This window comes from Rana temporaria, chromosome 2 (genome assembly GCF_905171775.1).
Source record: "Rana temporaria chromosome 2, aRanTem1.1, whole genome shotgun sequence".
NCBI classification, from domain to species: Eukaryota; Metazoa; Chordata; class Amphibia; order Anura; family Ranidae; genus Rana; species Rana temporaria.
In genome coordinates this window covers 412415376-412440981 of record NC_053490.1, presented here as the reverse complement: position 1 = coordinate 412440981, position 25606 = coordinate 412415376, and the positions used below count along the sequence as shown (strand labels likewise).

Genomic DNA, 25606 nt, shown 5'->3' with positions numbered 1-25606 from the left:
TTTGTTTTCAAAAAGATAGAGGTAGACTAACATCGGACAGCGACACTGTCAATCTGGAGAGAGGGCAGAGTTTCCGTCAGAATAAACTCTGACCGGTTTTTCAGATGGAATTCCGTTCAAGCTGTCTTGCATACACACTGTCACACCAATTTCCGACCGTCAAAAACACGATGACGTACAACATGTACGACGAGCCGAGAAAAATTAAGTTCAATGCTTCCAAGCATACGTTGACTTGATTCTGAGCATGCATGGTTTTCTCGCCATCGGAGTTCCATACAGACGAACAGAATTTCCAATAGAAATGTTTTCCGTCTGTAAAAATTAGAACATGTTCTTTTTCTAACTCCGTCGGAATTTCCGATGGAAAAAATCCGATGGGGCATACACACAGTCGGAATATGCGATGAAAAAATTCTGTCTGACTTTTTCCATCGAAAATTCCGATCGTGTGTACGGGGCATTAGATGTACTAGCAAATTTAAGTGGATCTGACTAACAAATTAAAGTCGAACTCCAGCTAACACTTTTCAAATAGTTACAGCTGTTTTTTCCCCTTTTGGGATAAAGGTTTTACCTGAAAGAATAAAAGCTGAACATTTTAAGCACTCTGTGTTAAATAGTTTCTCACAACCAGCTGACTGACACCATTTCTGGACAGCTTGGTCTGTTAAAGGAAGTTAAAAAGGCCAGGGGAAAAAAAAAAAAAAAAACGAATATAGCCACCACATCTGAGAATTGGTAAGCTGCAAATATAAACATTTTGTTTTTAGATACAGTTTATTACACCACATTTTTTTTAAAAGCACCTTACAACCTGCTGATCACACATATTTATCATGAGCTATGGATCTTATTAAGGCCTCATGCACACAGGACAGTTTTCCTGCCGCTTTTAGCACCGTCATTTTATTTACAGCTTAACCACTTAACCCCCGGACCATATTGCTGGTCAAAGACCAGGTCACTTTTTGCGATTCGGCACTGCGTCGCTTTAACTAACAATTGCGCGGTCGTGCGACGTGGCTCCCAAACAAAATTGGCGTCCTTTTTTCCCCAAAAATAGAGCTTTTTTTGTGGTATTTGATCACCTCTGCGGTTTTTAGTTTTTGCGTAATTAACAAAAATAGAGCGACAATTTTGAAAAAAATGAATACTTTTTACTTTTTGCTGTAATAAATATCCACCAAAAATATATAAAAAAACATTTTTTTTCCTCAGTTTAGGCTGATATGTATTCATCTACATATTTTTCGTAAAAAAAAAATCGCAATAAGCTTTTATTGATTGGTTTGCACAAAAGTTATAGCGTTTACAAAATAGGGGGTATTTTTATGGCATTTTTCTTAATATATTTTTTTTACTAGTAATGACGGCGATCAGCGTTTTTTTCGGTACTGCAACATTATGGCGGACACTTCAGACACTTTTGACACATTTTTGGGACCATTGGCATTTTTATAGCGATCAGTGCTATAAAAATGCATTGATTTCTATAAAAATGCAACTGGCAGGGAATGGGTTAACACTAGGAGGCGAGGAAAGGGGTTAAGTATGTTCCCTGGGTGTTCTAACTGAAGGGGGGGTGGACTGACTGGGGGAAATGACTGATCGCTGTTCATACATTGTATGAACAGATCGTCAGGCATTTCTCCCCTGACAGGACCGGGAGCTGTGTGTTTACACACACAGCTCCCGGTTCTTGCTCTGTAATGAGCGATCGCAGGTGCCCGGCGGCCCCTAATGGCTGCTGGGAGAGATGACATATAGCTACTTGATCTTGCCCAGCAGAGCCGATCTGCCGCCGTATAACTGCAGCGGACGGTCGGCAAGCAGTTAAAACACCTCTCAATGTTTTTCTATGTGTCCATGCACACTATGGGGGAGATTTACTAAATCTGGGGAGTGCAAAATCTGGTGCAGCTTTACATAGGAACCAATCAGCTTCCATTTTTTTTTTTCAAAGCTTAATTCAACAAGCTGAAATAAGAAGCTATCATGCACAGCTTCACCAGATTTGGCACTCTCCAGTCTTAGTATATTAACCCCTATGGCTTTTAGAAGATTTTAGTGGCAGAGGCTGTTAGAGGTTTTTAGAGTCAGGAAAATAATCCCACTGCCAGTGCATCTAGGAGCAGCAGAGTTTGGGCAGAAAAAACACTTGATGCTACCAAAAGTTGCTAGAAGCTGCTAAATGCACCTAAAAGGTAGTTCTTGAGCATTAATTCATTTCCATGGCCAGAATAAATAATTTTTTTCTGGCAAAAAAAAAAAAAAGAATCAACACCCAATAGCTTAAAGGCTGTAAAAGCTTCTAAAAGCTTGTAAAAGCTTTAGACACTTTTACAAATGCCAGGCATTTGTTCTGTAAAAATCCTGCTGGCTTTTACGAGAGTTAAATCAAACATCCTGTGTGCCTTAGGGTTTGCCTAAGACCTAAAAATGTTTCTAATGCCCCATACACACGATAGGAATTTCCGATGGAAAAAGTCAGATGGACTTTTTCCAACGGAAATTCCGACCTTGTGTATGCCCCATCGGATTATTTCCATCGGAAATTCAGAGGAATTCCGTCGGCGTTTAGATAGAGAAAGTATTCTCTTTTACTCTGATGAAATTCCGATGTGATTTTGGTCAGGCAAAGGTCCGATCGTGTGTACGGGGCTTTAGGGTCCCTTCATGGCGGATTTGTCTCTTTATAGATAAGTTCTTAAATTCTTTAACTTTGCATATAAAAATTAACTTTGGAGGATTATGTTCTTCTCCACAGATCGGGCAAATGGGTATGTGAATATTAAGGGGAACTGAAGAATCACATTTACTACTATAGTATAGGATTTACCAGGTCTGCCAAATTCCCACTACAATCAATCTCATCACTTACGAATTAGCTTTTCTATATGTGTGTTTGTCTCCCTGTTAAACTAATAATTGCCACATTAACATAGTTTTGAATAAAAATTGAGCCTAAACTTTTTTTTTTTCTATCTTTGATTGGTGTGGGGAGGGGTTATAACACCTGCAGTATTGCAAGCATGTCTGTGTCTCCATTGGAGGGATGTTTTTTTTACTTCCTATCCCTTTGAAATGGCAGGAAAAAAAAGTAAAAACATTTAAAAAGTGTGAGGCATCACTGATAGTTATCACTGGAAAGTGTGTCCCCATTAAAAGATCACTGGAAAAATGTCCCCTTACCCTCTCTACTGGTGACAATGGTCTACTTCAGAGTTTCCCTTTAAATTTTTTTATTTAGTAATCTGTGCCAACTGCTACCTGTTTTTTCATCTGGATATAGTTAAGGGGGCGGGGAAGTCCAATGAGGACTAAATTAGTGCAAATATACAGCCATTGTGAAATGCTTTGAAAGTATCATCCATAAAAAAGATACTTTGTAAGGCCACGGAATAATCAGATCTCTGAAGCCTCGTACATACGACCGAGAAACTCGACGGGCGAAACACATCGCTTTGCTCGTCGAGTTCCTTGTTAGGCTGTCGAGGATCTCGGCGAGCCAAATTTCCCCATTCCCGTTGAGGAAAAAGAAGACATGCTCTCTTTTTGGCTCGACAAGATCCTCAACAGTTTCCTCGTTGAAAAGTGTACACACGACCGGTTTCCTCGGCAAAAAAAAAAATACCAGCAAGTTTCTTGCTGGTTTTTGCAGAGAAACTCGGTCGTGTGTACGAAGGCCTAAGATTTGGCCCTACACATATACAGCCAGCTTTAGACGAGCTCCAGTAAAGATCAAAGATACTGTCTTAAATGTAGAAATGGGCACACATGCTTTCTAATTGATCATCCACATAAATGCTAGCAAGGGCATTAACTGACCCTACATGTTCCATTCACTGGTAAGACCTTAACACAATGGACAAATCAATGAACAATGCAACAAAGCATTTATATAACTTAAGACTGTGTATCTTGCATGTTCAATATGTGTATATATATATATATATATATATATATATATATATATATATATATATATATATATATATATATATATATATATAATGACAGTGTGTTGCCCTGCCAGGGTCTAGAAAGAGGTTATGACATAGGATTCTCAACCAGACGGGTGTCATGCAGAGGAAACTGGCAATCTTGGGAATCCAATCTTGGGTCCAGGTTTTTCAGAACCACCAGCACATTATTTGGTCAGGTGTGTGCTGGGCAACGACCACCCCGGCAGACAGAAGGTTGTTGCCCAAGAGTCAGGAGAGCTCCACCAAGGAGAGAGGTGGGAGCCGGTCCAGCAGGGCTGCTAGCTGTGTGCATAGAGTTGTGTAGGAAGACGGTCTGTGGGAGATAGACAAAGGCCTACAGGTTAAGGGCAGAGCAGGAGTGCTGCATGTATAAGACTGAAGGATGAATGCTTGTTTGTTTTGATGTTAGATAAATGCTGAAAACCCCATAAGAGAAAACTCATGTGTTGTATTTTGTGGAACTCTTTCTTTTAATAAAAGTGGGCTAGAAAAGCCCTTAAAAATAAGAAATGAGAGTCCTCAAAGCTCTACAGTTGATGCAAGTTCTCAAGATATATACAGTATCTAGTATATATATATATATATATATATATATATATATATATATATATATATATATATATATATATATATATATATTGATTGATATAGATATATATATATAGTAAATATTTACCATTCAATGCCTCTACAATAACTGTATTCTGCTTTACATTATAGCAGCAGGTTTCTAGGATAACATGAAATGTTTTCCAGATGCACAATATATAAACATTACAATGAGTGAAGAGGATTAGGTAAATGGAATCTCAACATAAAAAACTTGCAAGCCTTTACACTTGGGTTGTAGTCACATGAAAGAAAATACAGCGACACCTTGTTACATAATCTTGTCAGAAGTCTGTTTCCTTCTAAGGTTTTGCACCTCTTCATTTGCCAAATTAGTATTCCAGCTTTGAAGATCCCCATATTCCATTTCCCACAACTGCTTTGACCAATCATCAGCAGAGGCACATGCAGCTTTTTAATAAGCATGATCATACTGTTAAATGTGAAGAATGTTCAAGCTTCTCATAAACTGTCTGCCAGATGGTGCGCAGAAAGCTACTGTTTTCAGCATCACTGCATTGTACAGTTGGTACACACTGTAAGAATAGCATATGTTGTGATAAGTACTGCATACTTGTCATCACCACCCTTCATCCTTTTTTTTTTTGCTGTTTATTATATCATTTTTTTATCATTTCAAAGGCAGTCAATTATACTATGGAATGGGAAGTGCAGTAACCTAGAACAAACAAATAATCTAAAAGCAATTCAGAGCACTTAGAATAATGTAAATGACTTCTATGTGAAACTATACCAAATAGTGTACATTTAAGTAGGCGGGACGCAGGCCCACCTACATTTGTAGGAGGAGCCTCACCTTCTTATTCCAGCCCCAGGGCCTCCTCTTGTTGGCTTCCCTTTCGTTATCCCACCCTCCCACTCCTTTCATTTCATCACTTTTTCATTTCTTATCTCTTCTTGGGTATGCCCCCTTTTAGGCATACTGATCTCGTGACCATGGCACACCCCAGGTCTCCTTTCAGTTTCCTTCTGTTCTTTCCCCTAGTTCCACAAGAGGCTATGAGTACAAATTAAGATTTCTTATAAAAAGTATACATTTTATAAAGAGTCATATATTACTGTTAATATAGTAAACTTCATAGTGTTTGTGCTCTCTCCCATCCACAGTTTCCAAAATAAAGCATCTTAGTCACTGTCCCTTAAAGCGGAGTTCCACCCCCCTCCTATGCCACATTTGGCGTGTAATTTTTTTTTGGCAGGGAGCGGGTACCTAGTTTTGACAGGTACCCACTCACACCTCCGGTCAGACTGCCTAGGCGATCCAACTGAAAGTTCCCCTCTCCCCCTCCCTCCCTGCAATCTTCTGGGACATGTCACATGTCCGAGAAGTTTGCCCGACCATTAAGGAGGCACAGTGCACACCCAGCTGTGAAGCTGCAAGCTGTCAACCCAGGTGCCAACAGCTGTAATACCGGCGAGAGGAGAGGGAGAGAATCAAGGGTTTGGGCGGCAAAATAGCCAAATTCTGAGACAGGTGAGTGTGAGTTTGTTAAAAGTCAGCAGCTACACTTTTTGTAGCTGCTGACTTTTAATAAACACAAAAATAACTAGTTAACCATTTAATGGATAAAGGAAATGGCATTTTTTTTCTTTCCTAAGCTTTTTTATTAAGCATTTATAGTTACAAGAAAGAACAAAACAAATCTCACCTTGCCCTTAACCCTTTCCTGCCTAAGCCTTTTTCTGACATTTGTTGCTTACAAGTTAAAAACCAAATTGTTTGCTAGAAAATTACTTAGAACCCCCAAACATTATCTATATTTTTTTAGACCCTAGAGAATAAAATGGCGATCATTGCAATATTTTATGCCACACAGCATTTGGGCATTGGTATTTTAAACAACATTTTTTGGGAAAAAATTCACTTTTATGAATAAAAAAAAAAAACAACAGTAAAGTTAATCCAATTGTTTGTATGCATTGCTAGCACTGGGCGCTTTCAAGTTTTTTATTTTGTATTATTTTTTTATTTTTACACTGTCTCTTAAAATAAAAATTCTGATCATTTTTATTGCTGTCATGAGGTATGTAAACATCCCTTGTGACAGTAATAGGCAGTGACAGGTACTTTGTATGGAGGGATCTGGCGTCTATAAGACCCCAATTCCTTCTTTGCACCTAAAAGTATTCAAAGCACCAAAATTCGCGTTTTTTGAATACTAAGGATTTTTAAATTGGTGCCATTGGCAGCCAAGGAAACCAGAAGTGATGTCATGACCCATGTCTGCCAATCAAACCAAACAAAATGTGTGTTTTTGTGCCAAATCCCCATTTCCTCCAAGTGCCCTTTATCCACTTTCTTCCCCTCTTTACTACTCTCTAGTAACTCAATATTAACTAGTTTAGGCTATTCTTAGTCTGCTTGCCTTAGTAAATAGATAAGGTATTACTGTGAAATTTTAAATGCTGTCTATGTCCCCTTAGAAAGGAAATGTCTTTCCTGTGCCTGCAGCCTGGAAAATAATGTATTATCATAGTCTATAAAATAAAGTCCAAATAAAATCCAGTTAAAGAGAAGTAATCATCCACCAAGAGTGAAGACAAAGTGATCTCTTTTCCACAAACATATTGATGTACAGCACCCTCCCCAGACTCTATTGACCCCTATTACAGGGAGTCAAAAACCGCAATGGGGTATTTCCTGGAAATTCACAGTCTGATCACCATACATCCAAATCCAGATTGCTGCTAGCACCCACCAGATATCCTAATAAGGAGATCCTCTAGAGATGTATAACACAGCACTATAGCGCCCTTGTATAGCTCAGCATGGGTTTACAGATGAGGAGAGAAAGAAGAGAGCTGTAATGGTGTAGTATTATAAACTTTTATTTTAAAACCAACAGTAATGCACTTACATTTAAATAGACAAAATCCAGCATTAAAACATTAGGAATGCCGGTTTGCGCTCCACCTGCCTTTCACCAACTATCGGAAGTGATATATGTTGGAGGTTTCCCCTATGCGTTTCGTCAGCAAATGTCTGATGTTATTGAGGGTGAAAATCAGGAGGGAAAGACCCAGTAGAGCCTCGGATATCGTGCATATCATTGAAACAAGATCGGGCGTAGGTGAGTATTAGGGGGGGCTGAGGGGGGAGCTGCACACTGAAGGTTTTTTACCTTCACGCATAGAATGCATGAAGGGTAAAAACCTTTAGCCTTTACATTCACTTCAATAACGTTTCTAAGCAACAATTAAAAAAAATAAAAATAAAAGATTCTAAGCCCTTTCACATTGTTTGAAAATGAAAAAAATAAATAAAAAAATACTGAAGTGGCACTGTAATGTATTTATTTATTTTTTTGTTGTTTATAATTCATAATTACTTCTGTAATTAATAGTATATGACGATGAGCCATGCAGCAAAGAATGAAGTTGGAAAGCAGATTCAATTAATTGTGAAAAGATGTCTTCAAGCTCTTTATGGGAGGATCACAGAACTGATCCAACAGGCCTATATATGTCAGGAATAAATTACGGATTACGGTATATATTTTCTCACATATTAAAATTTTACATGTCAAATATATACAAATGCATTATTAGTCCGAATGGAAAATGAATGAGCGCATTTGATATGACAGAGAAAAGGAATTCCATGACCTGTGGTCAAACTGGAAGGGGTTTCATGAATTTCCACAGTAACTGATCTATTTTTTTTTTTCAAGAAGATGATGACTGACCTCAGGTTATTAAAACAAGAAAGATGACAGTCTACCCCTTACAGCCCTTCCCTACCATGAAATGTCCTCATCTGCAGGGTTAATACATTTAAGACATACTTATACAACAAAGACAAATATAATTAAAAAAACACAAGCCTTGAGGAAGTTTAACTAAAAAAGATTTAAATAGTAGACAAGAACAACCTAAATAATGGCACTAAATGCCAGGCAGATGATGTAAAGGCTAAAACAATCCTGAATGGTACTAAAAGGAAAATAGAAACAAGAAAAATATGTAAATTTCTATCACTGTATAATTTCCTTGCCAGACCACATCAAGAAAACACATATGGAATGGAATGAACATAAAGGACTTCAGTGATTGTCAAAGGCTATATGCACATGGGTAGGGATGAGCTTCGAGTTCGAGTCGAACTCATGTTCGACTCGAACATTGCCTGTTCGGCAAACAACGAACAATTTGGGGTGTTCGCGGCAAATTTGAAAAGCCGCGGAACACCCTGTTAAAGTCTATGGGAGAAATCTAAAGTGCTAATTTTAAAGGCTAATATGCAAGTTATTGTCCTAAAAAGTGTTTGGGGACCTGGGTCCTGCCCCAGGGGACATGTATCAATGCAAAAAAAAGTTTTAAAAACTGCAGTTTTTTCGGGAGCAGTGAATTTAATAATGCTTTAAGTGAAACAATAAAAGTGAAAAATTCCTTAAAATTTTGTACCTGGGGGGGGTGTAAAGTATGCCTGTGAAATAGCGCATGTTTCTTGTACTTAGAACTGTCCATGCACAAAGTGTAATTTCTGAAGGAAAAAAATCATTTAAAAATGACTCGCAGCTATAATGAATTGTCGGCTCCCGGCAATTCAGAGAATAGTCATTCATTAAAAAAAAAAAATGTGAGGTCCCCCCAAATTCAATTACCAGGCCCTTCAGGTCTGGTATGGATATTAAGGGGAACCCCGCCATCAATTTAAATAAAAAATGACGTGGGGTTCCCCCCAAGTATCCATTCCAGACCCTTCAAGTCTGGTGTGGATTTTAAGGGGAACTCCACCCCAAATTAAAAAAAATGGCGTGGAGTTTCCCCAAAAATCCACACCAGCCCCCTTATCCGAGCACGTAACCTGGCCGGCCGCAGAAAAGAGGGGGGGACAAGAGAGTGGCCCCCCTCCTGAACCGTACCAGGCCACATGCTCTCAACATGGGTAGGATGTCCCCATGTTGATGGGGACAAGGGCTTCATCCCCACAACCCTTGCCCAGTGGTTGTGGGGGTCTGCAGGCGGGGGGCTTATCAGAATCTGGAAGACCCCTTTAACAAAAGGGACCTCCAGATCCTGGCCCCCCTACTGTATGTGAATTTGTAATGGGGTACATTGTACCCCTACCATTTCACGAAGGTAGGGTAAATAATCGTTAAAAAAAACACACCGTAAAAAAAATCCCCGCTCCAACGTTGTCGGTATTCAGCGACGGGTGATCTCCTCTCCACCGGGGTCCAGCGATGAGAAGATCATCCAGGTCCGGGATCCAGAGCACAGCATCGCCGGCCGCCTGTCTCCACCAGAGACAGCCCGGCGAATGATGCGGCTGGAGCTAGTGACAATTCTTATATAGGTGAGGCGGGGCCACCCATCACGTGACCCTGTCCCCCTCTGACACACACTCTGCTACGTCACTGGGAAAGCCCAGGCTCCCCTCTTGTGTCAGAGGGGGCGGGGTCACGTGACGGGTGGCACCGCCTCACCTGTATAAGAACTGTACTAGCTCCAGCCGCGTCATTCGCCGGGCTGTCTCCGGTGGAGACAGGCGGCCGGCGATGCTGCGCTCTGGATCCCGGACCTGGATGATCTTCTCATCGCTGGACCGGAGAGGAGATCACATGTCGCTGGATACTGACAACGTTGGCGCGGGAGCGGGGATCAAGAGTGGATTACCACCGCTGGATTTTTTTTTTTTTTTAATGAAGGACTTTTTTCAACGGTGTGTGTGTTTTTTTACAATTATTTACACTTCCTTCGTGAAATGGTAAAGGTACAATGTACCCCATTACCAATTCACATAGGGGGGGCAGGATCTGGGGGTCCCCTTTGTTAAAGGGGTCTTCCAGATTCTGATAAGCCTCCCGCCTGCAGACTCCCACAACCACCGGGCAAGGGTCGTGGGGATGAGGCTCTTGTCCCCATTAACATGAGGACATCCTCCCCATGTTGAGGGCATGTGGCCTGGTACAGTTCAGGAGGGGGGGCCCTCTCTCGTCCCCCCCACTTTTTTGTGGCCGGCCAGGTTACATGCTCGAATAAGGGGTCTGGTGTGGATTTTTGGGGGAACTCGAATTTGGGGTGGAGTTCCCCTTAAAATCCACACCAGACCTGAAGGGTCTGGAATGGATATTTGGGGGGGGGACCTGACGTTATTTTCTTTTCAATTGTTGGCGGGGTAATCCTTAATATCCATACCAGACCTGAAGGGCCTGGTAATTAAATTTGGGGGGACCCCCACGCTTTTTTTTTTAAATGAATTCTCTCTGAATTGCCTGGAGGCGACAATTCATTATAGCCGCGAGTCATTATTAAATGACTTTTTTACTTCAGAAATTACACTTTGTGCAGAGACAGTCCTAAGTACGGGAAACCTGCGCTTTCACAGGCATACTTTACACCCCCCCAGGTACGAAATTTAAAGGAATATTTCACTTTTATTGTTTCACTTTAAGCATTATTAAATTCATTGCTCTCGAAAAAACTGCCGTTTTTAAAACTTTTTTTCCATTGATACATGTCCCCTGGGTCAGGACCCGGGTCCCCAAACACTTTTTAGGACAATAACTTGCATATTAGCCTTTAAAGTTACCTGCGCTGAGCCGTAGACTTCTGTAATTACCTGGTTTGGTTCGCTTTCTGAAAGTGTACCACACCTGCAGGATATAATTGAAATCTATAGAAAAATGCAGCTAACCCACAGGAAAGCCACAGGTGCACCCCCAGTGTGGGTAAACTGCAGCACATCAGTCTGAATGCAGCCTTTGGCCCCTTTCGCAGGATCAGTCTGACCTAATTGGAATCTCCATTCATCTCTATGGAGCGGCAGATGAAAACGGACTTTCCATTTACACCCACCTACCTCCAATTCGATCCGCTAAAAAAAATAGAAGGGGATCTGTCCCCTTCCGTCTGGGCTGTGTCCATGTCTTCTCTACAGTATGCATGTCATCCGTCCACTAAACTCATTGTGGCCTGCGACCAGTTACCAAGTCATTTAAATGGCCCTCGCTCTTCAAAAGGTTGGGCCCCCCTGGTGTAAAGTAGTGCACTGCACAGGTATATGTCTAGTCGCATGTACTACTTTACGGAAATAATGGTGCAAAACTGAATACAGCAGCCTTTACCCATTCATGCCAATTGGCAGCAGTACACAGCTCTAGGACATAGAAACACAGAAGAAAGCAGTGTATTTGCGCTGCATGGGCAAATGTGCCCATGTACATGTAGCCAAATTTACCATGTTAATATGAGAAAACAAGTGAAAGGCCATAGTATACTGTATTTATGTATGAATGTGAGTCAGGGACCATAGATTGTGAGCTCTTTGAGGGCAGGGACAGATGTGAATGTACAATATACCTGTATATGTAAAGTGCTGCGTAAATTGATGGAGCTATATAAGTACTTGTAATAAAAAGAGAAAATGCAACATGTTTTTTTTTCTGATACAGCCTTCCTGATTGAAATAACTTCTGTAAGCCTTCTGAAATATGTTAAAAAAAATAAAGGTTATTAACTTGTTAATTACCCACCCAAAAAATTATAGTAGCAATATATATACATACAGTATCTCACAAAAGTGAGTACACTCCTCACATTTTTGTAAATATTTTATTATATCTTTTCATGTAACAACACCGAAGAAATTACACTTTGCTACATTGTAAAGTAGTGAGTGTACAGCTTGTATAACAGTGTAAATTTGCTGTCTCCTCAAAATAACACACAGCCATTAATGTCTAACCGCTGGCAACAGAAGTGAGTACACCCCTAAGTGAAAAAGTTGGGCCCAATTAGCCATTTTCCCTCCCGGTGTCATGTGACTCGCCGGTGTTACAAGGTCTCAGGTGTGAATGGGGAGCAGGTGTGTTAAATTTGGTGTTATTACACTCACTCTCTCATACTGGTCACTAGAAGTTCAACATGGCACCTCATGGCAAAGCACTCTCTGAGGATCTGAAAATAAGAATTGTTGTTGTACATAAAGATGGCATAGGCTATAAGAAGATTGCCAAGACCCTGAAACTGAGCTGCAGCATGGTGGCCAAGACCATACAGCGGTTTAACAGGACAGGTTCCACTCAGAACAAGCCCAGCAATGGTGGACCAAATAAGTTGCATGCACAGCGTCATATGCAGTGGTGCACAGCGTCATATGCAGAGGTTGTCTTTGGGAAATAGACATATGATTGCTGCCAGCATTGCTGCAGAGGTTGAAGGGGTGGGGGTGAGCCTGTCAGTGCTCAGACCATACTTTGCACCATAGATGTGCACAGCCTATTGCATTAGGGTGTGCTCCCCAAATCTCAAACGTACCGAAGCATAGTAAACTGTGTTTAATATGCTTCAATTTGTGAATGAACACAGTGAGCCCTTTCCCCGCTCTCCATCCTGAAACATCCAACAGTAGCCAAGGGGATAGGAGAGAAGAGGAGGGAGGCTGGGGAGGGTGGGCAACACAGGGGGAAGCCCAGGCATTAGGGTAAGTCAGCACTGCACAAAGTTATTAGGGTGTGCACACGCCTTTGCTCTGCACACGGCATCCATGTGGTCTGCATGGCTGTCGTCCCAAAAGGAAACTTCTTCTAAAGATGATGCACAAGAAAGCCCTCAAACAGTTTGCTGAAGACAAGCAGACTAAGGATATGGATTACTGGAACCATGTCCTGTGGTCTGATGAGACCAAGATAATTTGGTTGGTGTCAATCGTGTGTGGCAGCAAACAAGTGATGAGTACAAAGGCAAATGTGTCTTGCTCACAGTCAAGCATGGTGGTGGGAAAGTCATGGTCTGGGGCTGAATGAGTGCTGCCAGCACTGGAAAGCTACAGTTCATTGAGGGAACCATAAATGCCAAACATGTACTGTGACATACTGTGACAGAGCATGATCCCCTCCCTTCAGAGACACACACCTCAAAGATGACCACTGCCTTGCTAAATAAGGTGAGGGTAAAGGTGATGGAGTGGGCCAAGCATTTCTCCAGACCCAAACCCTATTGAGTATCTGTGGGGCATCCTCAAATGGAAGGTGGAGGATCTCAATGTCTCTAACATCCACCAGCTCTGTGATGTCGTCATGAAAGAGTGGAAGAGGACTTCAGTGGCAACCTGTGAAGCTCTGGTGGACACAATGTCCAAGAGGGTTAAGGCAGTGCTGGAAAATAATGGTGGTCACACACAATGTAGCAAAGTGTAATTTCTTCAGTGTTGTCACATAAAAAGATGTAATAAAATATTTACAAACATGTGAGGGGTGTACTCACTTTTGTGAGATACTGTACATGGATCACACCAAAAAAAGAATCACACCAATTGTAGACAAGACTATACAGTAAAGGGTTCTTATATGTGTTGACATTAGCAAATATACCGTAGTTAAAGGGGTTTTAAAGGCTATTTTTTTATTTTCTAAATAGGTTCCTTTGAGCTAGTGCATTGTTGGTTCACTTACCGTTTCCTTTGATTTTCCTTCTAAATGTTTATTTTCTTTGTCTGACTTTCTCACTTCCTGTTTCTCCTCAGTAAGCTTGCACCCATCATCCGAGCTGTTCTGGCTGGGGGTTAGTCATCTAGAACAGCTCACTGAGGAGGAACAGGAAGTGAGAAATTTAGACAAAGAAAACAAAGAAAAAAGAACATTTAGAAGGGAAAATCGAAGGAAAAGGTTAGTGAACCAACAATACACTAGCTTAAAGCAACCTATTTAGAAAAAAAAACAAAAAAAACATTTACAATCCCTTTAAGGCTCTTTACTGCTGCTCTCCCTATATGGCATGAGGTTTCTCCCATTCAGAATCTAGATCACCAATAAGGGCTCCTCTGTTCACATGCCTTACTATAAAATATAAACAACTCTTGGTTACTCTATAAATTCCATGGCTTATGTAACCAGGCATGGGAGTGGCCATTTGAGGAGTAAAAGAGCCTCAGGCCTCATACACACGACCGAGTTACTCGTCGGGCAAAACACATCGTTTTCCTCCTTGAGTTCCTTGTTAGGCTTGTCGAGGAACTCGACAAGCTTGCTTTGTGTACACACTGTCAAGACAAAATCTCCTCGTTCTCAAACGCGGTGATGTAGAACACATACAACGGCAAGGGAAGTTCGATTCCACTGGCTAAACTCTTGGGGCTGGTTTTGCTAATCTCATGTGTTTGCGTGTTAAGTAAAAGTTTGTTAAGAGACGATTTGCACTTTTCAGTCTGTTACAGCTTGAAAAATGTGTTATCTCCATTACAAATGCTACTTTTACTCCCGTCTCATACTTTATTCTGAGCAAGCGCGGGTTTCTTAGCATACACACGCTCGAGTTTCTCGTCGGAAACCAGCCCGACCAGGAACTCGACGAGCCAATTTGAGACTCCCGTCGAGAGAACTTGCTCTCTTTTTGGCTCGTCGAGTTTCTCGACAGTTTCCTCGACGAAAATGTACACACAAAAATATCTCCCAGCAAGTTTCTTGCTGGTTTTTGACGAGAAACTCGGTCGTGTGTATGAGGCCTTACGCATCGGCCAGCATCTTAGTAATAGAAACTGAGGCCGCGTACACACGGTCGGTCAAAACCGATGGAAATGGACTGAAGGACCGTTTCATCGGTCCAAACAGATGGTGTGTGGGCCCCATCGGTCAGTTGTCCTTCGGTCTAAAATTTTAGAACTTGCTTTAAAATTGAACTGATGGACGCCTAACCGATAGGTCAAAACCAACGGTTAGTATGCAAAAGCATTGGTTAAAAACCCGCGCATGCTCAGAATCAAGTCGATGCATGCTTGGAAGCATTGAAATTCATTTTTCTCAGCACGTCGTTGTATTTTACGTCACCGCGTTGGACTTGATCGGTTTTTTAACTGATGGTGTGTAGGCACATTAGACCATCAGTCAGCTTCATCGGTTTACCGATGAGAACGGTCCGAAGGACCGTTCTCATCATATGGACTGATCGTGTGTACGCGGCCTTAGTGGGATGAAGATTTTTGTGGTCTTCTTCCCTAGTGAAGCACTGATCCTAAGCCAACTGGATAGCACTAATATTGGGAAAGGTTTGTCAGCCTGTGTGCTATAAGACACTAGGTGATATTATAAATGGAACATTAAAAAAAAAAAAAATATATAGGAATGGCTCCAATCTGGTTTAAACAATGTGAGGATGTTTTTTTTAAACCTCTCTCATCTCTGATAATAACAACAAACACATAACACATATAGCATCCAAAAAAGGTTTGCAAACTATTAAACTCACATTTCCTTGGCCTATCAAAACCTTGCTTTGAACAATGCCAGGTTTCACCAGGTCTCTTGTTGACCTGCTATGTAGCACTTACAGTACAGTGCATGCAGCATTAGTAAAATAATCCAACAGCCTTGAACACTCGGATTCCCTATAACTTTTTTACACATGCTGATAAATTCCCTAGTCCAACTACCAAAGATAGTATGATTCTTCTAATTTAAACCTAAAGACACAATGAAAAAAAGAAAGTGATACCATTTGATTAAATCATCTATTCAATTACAGGCATTCCCTGAGATACAAACATCTGACTTACAAACGACTCCTACTTCCAAACGGAAGGAGACAACAGGAAGTGAGAGGAAATCTACCCCTAGGAAGAGAAATTCTCTCCTGTAAGGCCTCATACACACGACCGAACATGTTTGCTGAAACTCGTCCGCGGACCAGTTTCCGCGGACATGTTCGGTCGTCTGTACTGCCGACCGGACCGGATTCCCGGCCGAGGGGACAGGTTTCCAGCGGACAAATGTTTCTTAGCATGCTAAGAAACATGTCCGCTGGAAGCCTGTCCGTTGGACATGTTCGGTCGTCTGTATGACTCACCGGACATGTCCGCTCGGCCGAAAGCCCTCGCATGAGTTGAAGTGATTCGACGCATGCGTGGAAGCATTGACCTTCCAGGGTCGCGCACGTCGCCGCGTCATCGTCGCGGCCACGTCACCGCGTATCCTGTCCGCGGGGAATTTGGTCTGATGGTGTGTACAGCCATCAGACCAAATGATCCCAGCGGACATGTCCGATGAAAACAGGCCGCAGACCGTTTTCATCGGACAGATCCGGTCGTGTGTACAAGGCCTTAGGCCCCGTACACACGGCCGAGGAACTCGACCTGCCAAGCACGTCGAGTTCCTCGTCGAGTTCTGGGATGAAGCCGCCGAGGAGCTCGGCGGGCCGCCTTCTCCCATAGAACAACGAGAAAATAGAGAACATGTTCTCTATTTTCTCGTCGAGCTCCTCGACGGCTCCATCGAGCCAAAACTGTACAGACGACAGAGTTTCTCGGCAGAATCCGGGTTTTGACCGAGTTTCTCTGTGAATTCTGCCGAGAAACTCTGTCGTGTGTACGGGGCCTTAGAGTTAATATGGGAAAAAGGTACCTCCACTGATGCTGTATCACCAATCCAAGTTTCCACAACAACCCACATTTTTCAAAATCCAATTGTGACAGAAAGTGAGCTGAAATCTTCTGAACAGGGGCACAGACATAAAAACAAATGTTACACCCTTCCCTATGCTATCCAAAAATGTAAAAAATATTATTTTTGGTTGGAGCTACACTTAAAAAATGTACCTGTTCAGACTTACAAACAAATTCAACTTAAGAACAAACCTACAGTACAGACCCTATATTGTTTGTAGCCCGGATACTGCCTGTACTTAAGACTGGTTGCACTTGAAATCATAACTCAAGCAAGTCCTCAACTAAGTTCAGAGGGAATTTTTACACCAACAACTGTAGTGGTGTCAACAGAGAAGGGCATTGAATACAAACAGGACAATGCATTTGGTGTTATTCTTTGAAGTATAAATATATTTAAATTACATTTCCTTGTCATACTATGATGATTTGTAGCATTCTTACAGAAAACTGACCCCCGCAAGGAGTCAAAGATGTCACATTAGGCCAAAGTAACTGTTTTTGGTGCATATTACATCTGGAATACGTTCTTCTGCATTAAGTCAGCAGTCCTCTGCTATTCGTCTATATACCCTAGCATCAGATGAACATGTGCTGTTTTGATGATGCTTTAGGATTATCACTATAGCAACATAACAGTCCTATCTCAGAAACGGACAGATATGACAGTGCAAAGCTTGTCAAGTGTACATATCCTATGTATAGCGTAACAGGAAAAATGATCATCAAGCCATACACGAGGTGACCAGGCATGCCTAGATTCTGGGAATGGTCCTGATGATACTGCAGTCTTGAGGTCCTAGCATCCACCTCTAGAAACTGGCATTATTCCATGGAACATTTAAAGTGGTTGTAAACCCACTTTTTGGACTTCTACCTATAGGTAAGCCTAGAATAAGGCTTACCTATAGGTAGTGGAAATATCTCCTAAATGTGTGCCGTTCAGGAGATATTTCACTTGTAGTCCGCCGAAAATTCCAAAGGCACATGCGTGGGGAAGAAACAAAACTAAGTGCCGTTTCTTCCCTAGCCTGTGCCGTTAATCGCGGGAGTGACGTCACGCGGCTCCGGCGAATCACAGAGCCGGAAGTCCGTGGCCCGGAACGAAGAGGGGCCAGAAGATGGATGCTGCCTACACAGGGGACATCGCTGGATTCTTTTGCAGGTAAGTGGCACATAATGGGCTAGTATGCGATGAATACTAGCCCATTATGCTTTTCATTTGCAGGCTTCGCAGCGAGCAAAATAGGAAGTAAAACCCACCAGGGTTTACTTCCTCTTTAACTGCACATACTATCTATATGTACAGAAACACTGCTAAGAATTTGAATAACAATTACGTTGACTACGTTTTACCTTCCACTCTACAATGACAATATTCGATAATATAAAAAAAAATAGCCAGCCAGGTGCCAAAATGTTACCTTTAGATCATTATAGTTCTGAAGATAAGGAAATGCATTGAATGACATTGAAATATATCTGGAAGCATCTTTGGTGCAGTTGGCAATAGGATACTATACACATCACATAGTGCTTGCCAGGATCAGTATGAGAGTATACACATCACATAGTGCTTGCTAGGATCAGTATGAAAGTATACACATCACATAGTGCTTGCTTGGATCAGTATGAAAGTATACACATCACATAGTGCTTGCTAGGATCAGTATGAAAGTATACACATAACATAGTGCTTGCTAGGATCATTATGAAAGTATGCACATCACATAGTGCTTGCTAGGATCAGTATGAAAGTATACACATCACATAGTGCTTGCTAGGATCAGTATGAATTTATACACATCACATAGTGCTTTCTAGGATCATTATGAATGTATACACATCACATAGTGCTTGCCAGGATCAGTATGAAACTATACACATCACATAGTGCTTGCTAGGATCAGTATGAAAGTATACACATCACATAGGGCTTTCTAGGATCAGTATGAATGTATACACATCACATGGTGCTTGCCAGGATCAGTATGAAAGTATACACATCACATAGTGCTTGCTAGGATCAGTATGAAAGTATACACATCACATAGAGCTTGCTAGGATCAGTATGAAAGTATACACATCACATAGTGCTTGCTAGGACCAGTATGAAAGTATACACATCACATAGTGCTTGCTAGGATCAGTATGAAAGTATACACATCACATAGTGCTTGCTAGGATCAGTATGAAAGTATACACATCACATAGAGCTTGCTAGGAACAGTATGAAAGTATACACATCACATACAGTAGTGCTTGCTAGGACCAGTATGAAAGTATACACATCACATAGTGCTTGCTAGGATCAGTATGAAAGTATACACATCACATAGTGCTTGCTAGGATCAGTATGAAAGTATACACATGATGTGTATACTTTCATACTGATCCTAGCAAGCACTATGTGATGTGTATACTTTCATACTGATCCTAGCAAGCACTATGTGATGTTGTGTATACTTTCATACTGATCCTAGAAAGCACTATGTGATGTGTATACTTTCATACTGATCCTAGAAAGCACTATGTGATGCGTATACTTTCATACTGATCCTAGAAAGCACTATGTGATGTGTAACACATCACATAGTGCTTTCTAGGATCAGTATGAAAGTATACGCATCACATAGTGCTTGCTAGGATCAGTATGAAAGTATACACATCACATAGTGCTTGCTAGAAATATTAGGTCATGCTTTGCACAATAGTTGCCTGAAAGCATCATGAACCCAACACATGGTACCTACACGGGGGGATCAATGTGTATATTAACCAATATTTGAAACTGTTTAGTTTATGTCTTATCTGAGAAGGAATTTTAGCAGTTCCTAGATGGTATCTACAAAGGGTCTACTATATTTAGTGTTATATAACTCCAAAGACATGCTGGTAGGTTAATTGGCTTCTGTCTAAATTGGCCCTAGTATATGAATGCGAGTTAGGGACAGGGCTGTCTTAATGAGAGGGCACACCTTGGCACTGCCCAGGGGCCCCAGCTGCATGGGGGGGGCCCTACACTTTGCCCAAAGCAGCTGGTCCTTGAGCCCACGCTGCCCCGAAATTGGGGGCCCCATGATAGCACTGAGAGTGATAGATACACAGGGGGGGCAGTCTGCCTCCTACCTACTTGATGTCTTTTTACCTGCACTGTCATCATTGTAGGGGCCCGGCTGGCCACCCTCCCGTTTTTTTGCAATACACCTGTAAGGCCCCCCCCCCAGGGCCCCTTACAGGCCCAGCAAGCCTCCCTCCCGATTTTTTTTTGCATTACACCCGCCCACCCCCCGCTTATTATCTTGCATCAGCATCCCCCTTCCCCGGTTCTCTGCTCCAGGGGGGCCCTGCCTAAAGCTGTGTAAGGGGCCCCAGAATTTGTGATGGCTGCCCTGGGTAGGAGCCCCAGAGCATTACTTTGCCCAGGGGCCCAAGATGCTATTAAGACGGCCCTGGTTAGGGACCTTAGATTGTAAGCTCCTTGAGGGTAGGGACTGATGTGAATGTACAATGTATATGTAAAGCGCTGCGTAAATTGATAGCGCTACTGTATATAAGTACCTAAATAATAATAATAATATAACTGAAAATAAGTATTTTTATTTCTGTTAGACACCCAAATTTAAAACCATGCAAATATTTAGAAGCTAATCCTTTCTAAAGAAATAAAATAATAATTTTGTAATTTTGACTGGCGAGCCTCCACACCAGGAGATATCATCATCCCTTAAACGTATACACATGCTTCCTATAAAAATGGGTTTCCTGGTCTTAGCTGGAAGTCACTGATGAATATACCGATTGCAGGTTACTTTGGCTCGACTTCACAGCTCAGGCTTTTCAGGTCTAGTGATTAAAAGCAGAGGTCCGTTCACCTTGCACATGGGTACCGTCATCTTCCTCCCTCCGCTGACACATCAAGGAGGCGTTTGATTTAATACAGTAGGAGGCGGAATTATTTGGCAAGAATTTCCTGAACGTTTTCCAACTAAAGAGAATACAGCAGCACATTGATATGCTGATGACTTAACCAGCTACATAAGCAGCAGGAGAAGTTTTTTCCTCCTACTATCCCTCTTTACTGTCTAATTTCTCCGTCTGGATAGAGTCAGCATGTAGACTGTGGACACACCTGCCCCCTGCCTGCCGTCTCACTCACTGACACATGATTCCCATTAGCAAACTTTGCTACTTAACTGGGCTCTAATGAACTTCATTAACCCTTCCCTGCTCTTCGCTAACACTTTCCTTAAAAAAAGAGAAGCCAAAACAGAGAATTTTTTTTTTTTTGGGTGAAATTGTCATACAACAGATTATACAGAATATTTCTTTCTAAATAAAAGGTTTTATCTTGCTATAGTAAGGAAAACAAGTAATTCATGGCACATAACAATTCAAATAGCAGTATAAAGCAGTAAATATTACATAGTAGATATTTATAAAGAGGCTATAAGGAGCTTTATGTTAACAAACTAATTGGAGTTGATTTCTGATTAACCACTTAAGCCCCGGACCAATATGCAGCCTAAAGACCCAAGGTGTTTTTACAGTTCGGGACTGCGTCGCTTTAACAGACAATTGCGCGGTCGTGCGACGTGGCTCCCAAACAAAATTGGCGTCCTTTTTTCCCCACAAATAGAGCTTTCTTTTGGTGGTATTTGATCACATCTGCGGTTTTTAGTTTTTGCGCTATAAACAAAAATAGAGCGACAATTTTGAAAAAAAAGCAATATTTTTTACTTTTTGCTGTAATAAATATCCCCCAAAAACATATATAAAAACATTTTTTTTCCTCAGTTTAGGCCGATACGTATTCTTCTACCTATTTTTAGTAAAAAAAATCGCAATAAGCGTTTATCGATTGGTTTGCGCAAAATTTATAGTGTTTACAAAATAGGGGATAGTTTTATTGCATTTTTTTTTTTCATTTTTTTTTTACTACTAATGGCGGCGATCAGCAATTTTTTTCGTGACTGCGACATTATGGCGGACACTTCGGACAATTTTGACACATTTTTGGGACCATTGTCATTTTCACAGCAAAAAATGCATTTAAATTGCATTCTTTATTGTGAAAATGACAGTTGCAGTTTGGGAGTTAACCACAGGTGGCGCTGTAGGAGTTAGGGTGCACCTAGTATGTGTTTACAACTGTTTGGGGGTGTGGCTGTAGGAATGACGTCATCGATCGTGTCTTCCCTATAAAGGGAATGACGCGATCGATGCGCCGCCACAGTGAAGGACGGGGAAGCCGTGTTTACACACGGCTCTCCCCGTTCTTCAGCTCCGGGGAGCGATCGCGACGGAGCGGCTATAAACCAATAGCCGCGCCGTGGTCCCGGATCGCTCCCCGAGCGGACCCGACCTCCGCATGTAGCGGGGGGGGTCCCGATCGGACCCCCCACCCGCTAATAGGCGAGGACGTACGTGTACGCCCATATGCCTGTACGTGCCATATTGTGGACGTACATATACATGCGGGGGTCGGGAAGTGGTTAATGGGTTACTGTATAGTAGTGATAGGTGTATTATTAGTAAGATAGTCATATCACCAAAGCTACTAAAACAACAAATGTCCCATACTACTAATAATAACATCTTCTGCATGCAATTATAAAATGTATCACATGTAGACCTATTACTATAACACAAAATAATATATTGTACAATATCAACTATATGATACAGTAAAACCTTGGTTTGAGAGTAACTTGGTTTGAGAGCATTTTGCAAGCAAAATGTTTTAATACATTTTGCCTTGATATACAAGCAATGTCTTGATATAAGAGTAGTGTCATGTCACAACCAGGGCTGTCTTAATGAGAGGGCACACCTGGGCACTGCCCAGGGGTCCTAGCTGCATGGGGGGGGGGCCTGTACTTTCCCCAAAGCATCCCAGATATGCCCCCAGCACTCTGACCCCTCTACACTCTAGATATCTCCTACCTCCTACCGACTTGATTTTTGTTTATCTGCACTGTCTCCATTGTAGGGGCCCCAGAGCATTACTTTGCCCAGGGGCCCATGATGCTATTAAGACAGCCCTGGTCACAACTGAGTATAAAAAAGAAGAGAGGAGCCTCTAAGTGTAACAATATGGTTACATTTAATGAAGGTACAACATTTAGCAACTTATTGCTACACTTAGAGGTGCCTCTCTTCTCTTTTATACCCTGTAAAAAAAATGCTTTGATATGCAAGTGCTTTGGATTACAAGCATGTTTCTGGAACAAATTATGCTCGCAAACCAAGGTTATACTGTATATTAGTAACATAGTAGTACTAAAGCTACTGCTCTATGGGCCAGATTCACAAAAGGGATACGACGGCGTATCTCCTGATACGCCGTCGTATCTCTGTTTCTATCTATGCGACTGATTCATAGAATCAGTTCTGCATCTATATCCATAAGATCCGACAGGTGTAATTGTTTTACACTGTCGGATCTTAGGATGCAGTACCCCGGGCGTCGCTGGGGGGAGTTCGCGTCGTAAACCAGCGTCGGGTATGCAAATTAGGAGTTACGGCGATTCCAGACGGATTTTCGTGTCCGCTACGTCGCTGCTAGTCTAGTTTCCCGTCGCAAAGTTAGTCGTCGTTTGACCTGCCCTAACTTTACTCAGCAATCGTATTGCTGTTTAAAGTATGGCCGTCGTTCCCGCATCGAAATTTAAAATTTAACGTCGCTTGCATAACACGTCCGGGAATACGGAAGTACGCTACGCGCGTCGCCGTTTGAAAAAATGACGTCACTTCGCGCAAAGCATGGCGGGAAATTCAAAAGGGAGCATGCGTAGTTGGTCCGGCGCGGGAGCGCGCCTAATTTAAATGGCACACGCCCCTTTGAATTACGCGGGCTTACGCCGAAGTGCTTGGTGAATCAGGCACTTACGCTGAAAACTTGCGGCGGTGTAATGTGATACATATTGTAATTCAATTTAATTCTAGAGGTTTTTTTTTTTTTTTTTTAATAGGAATATAGGGCCAGATTCACGTAGAATTGCGGCGGCGTAACGTATCTACGATACGTTACGCCGCCGCAATTCTACGTGAATCTGGCCCTATATTCCTATTAAAAAAAAAAAAAAACTCTAGAATTAAATTGAATTACAATATGTATCACATGCAGACTTATTACTGTAACATAAAGCAATATAAGGTACAATAACAAAGGTATGATATATTGATAAGATAATAATATTACTAAACTACTATTACTGCAGGTGTTCTATACTAACAATAATAAAAACACACAAGAATTACATTAAATTGCAATAAAATAATAAATAAAAAAAAATATATCAATGTATAATAACATAATATAACGGTATATAATGCAACAAAAGACAGTGAATTACATATTTTGCATGATGCATTATTGAAATACTTTTCTTCATTAAATGCAATCTTTAATTACCTTTTTTTTGAATGAATGAAGATAGTTTTAAATCTTATGAACCATGAAAACCCCAATCATCTGCAGTATTTACAGATCAGCTCATTAATATATCCAAATACAGTAAACAACTGTAATACTGTTGGCGCTATATAAATCCTGTATAATAATAATAATAATAATAATAATAATAATAATATCTGTCCAAAATAGTCCAACCCATTCATTGTGCAAGTAATGAAAAACAAATACGTTTGAAAAAAAAATTACGAATTACCTGTATGATGCCAATATTATCACACACGCCTGTCACAGTCCATCTTCTATATAACAAAATCAGGGAGTTAATAAAAGTTAGTGAGTATTTTTTTTTATTATCTCCTTTGCTGATAGAGTTTCAGTCCTGCAGGTTTTGTATGGTATGCTGTCACTGCATCCACATGGAAAAGCTGTATAGAAGTCATAAGTCCAAACACAACCACAAATCCATTGAAGTCAGTTGTGCAGAATGAATCCACAATGTAAAGCATAGGTATCCTCAGCTAGCAGTGGCAGGTGGGCATATTAATAAGAGAATGTGTAAAGTTTAAAGCAGAATTTCATTTCCCAATCACATAGCATCCACTTAGTACAATGTGATCCAAAATAGTAGTGAATAAGCAATGCTGGAAGCATGAACCTTAAAGTAAGGTCGGATGCCTGCTCCCTCCTTCTTTTGTTGGGAGGGAGGAGGGCGCAGCTCAGGCTCTGCTGGTGGGAGGCTCTGCTCCTGGAGAGGACCTGATGCAAACACAAGGGACTCCTGTGGATGCTGGAAGGAGCTATGAACTTTTTCATTTAGGAACCGATCTTATAGACAGATCAGACTGACAGACACAGAGAAATTCCCTAAGGCACGACGACAATCCCAACAAACCTAAAGCAGTAAACCTGAGCAAGTGTAAGCAAACAGCTGCATTAGTCAATGCCGGTCTGCAGACAGAGCCATCTGCAAATACTCCTATTATTATTGTATAGGATTGAAGTTGTGCCAACAGTTTGTGCGGCATTTTACAATATAAAGGGAGACAGTACAGTTACAATAAAATACAAGAGGGTTAGGAGGGCCCTGCTCGTAGGAGCTTGCAATCTAACAGGGTGGGGTAGGTTTATTATACTTTTATTCTGTGCATAGAGTGACAAGCTCTGTTGCCCATTTCTGACAGCTGACTG

General features: G+C 41.4%; 1 protein-coding gene across 1 annotated transcript in view; it reads right to left on the bottom strand.

The window, feature by feature from the left end:
- MXRA5 (matrix remodeling associated 5) overlaps nt 1–25075 on the bottom strand; it is an 86173-nt gene extending 61098 nt beyond the window's left edge. Inside the window, exon 1 of the mRNA XM_040338164.1 lies at nt 24672–25075. The gene's annotated coding sequence lies outside the window, so the exon portion shown is untranslated. The remainder of the gene's footprint in view (nt 1–24671) is intronic.
- Nucleotides 25076–25606: the final 531 nt, after the last annotated feature.